This window comes from Ipomoea triloba, chromosome 16 (assembly GCF_003576645.1).
Source record: "Ipomoea triloba cultivar NCNSP0323 chromosome 16, ASM357664v1".
NCBI classification, from domain to species: domain Eukaryota; kingdom Viridiplantae; phylum Streptophyta; class Magnoliopsida; order Solanales; family Convolvulaceae; genus Ipomoea; species Ipomoea triloba.
The window spans coordinates 17581436-17582348 of NC_044931.1; positions in this window are offsets into that span (position 1 = coordinate 17581436).

Consider the following 913-nt stretch of genomic DNA (forward strand, 5'->3'; position numbering starts at 1 on the left):
CGGATTTACCAGGCTTAAGTATTCATCTGTGACATCTAGATGCCTGTAGTTCCTGTAGGCTTCCCCCACGAACTCACCATCAATTACTCCATCTTTCTACCAAGCAATGCATTCTTCTGGAGACATGTTGCTGTGTGTTGATATTCCAGTGATTTTCAGAAGCTTGAATATCTCCAGAGTCAGAATTTGTTCAGTGTCTTCTCTGTTCCCAAACTTAAAGTTTGTCATGAGAAGATCTATCTTCCTTTCTTCTTCTGACTGTCGTTCTTGTCTTTTTCTTCTTCTTTCTCTGTCCTCTTCTCTCCTTCTTTCCATTTCCAATGTACGCTGGACCCTTAGGTTTTCTGCCTGTTTGGCATCCTCCACTGCTTTGCTCATGATTCTTGGTATTTTTGGAGGTGGTCCAGCTGGTTCACTTGCTGCCCTTTTCTTGCCCGTTGTATCCCCCTTCTTTTTCTCTTTATTTTCCCCCTTGTTGGCATCATCAGTACGGGAGAGGAGGGTGGACATACCTTCGAAAATAGCTTGAAGTTGGGCAGGGACTTGGTTCGACAGGTCATCGAGTATGGCCTTCATCACATCCTGTCGAAGTTCACTGGAATATTGGAAGGCTCGCAGCTCTGCTCGCATCTCGGCTAATTCAGCCCTCGCACTTGCAGCCTCTGCTCGAGCTACAGCGGCTTCATCAGTGGCTTTCCGTGCTGCATCCTCAGCCCATATCGCCTGTTCGAGAAGTTCGGCATGACGACCTTGGGATTCACTTGTGCCATCAGCAGGCATTGCAGCATTGCGGACCACAGCGAGTATTCTTTCGAACTGAGCCATCTTCTGAGATTGATCAGCCATGAATTGACGCACTTCGCCAATGAAGACTTCTTCGGCCTGTTGATCATAGTCAGAAGTAGGAGATGAG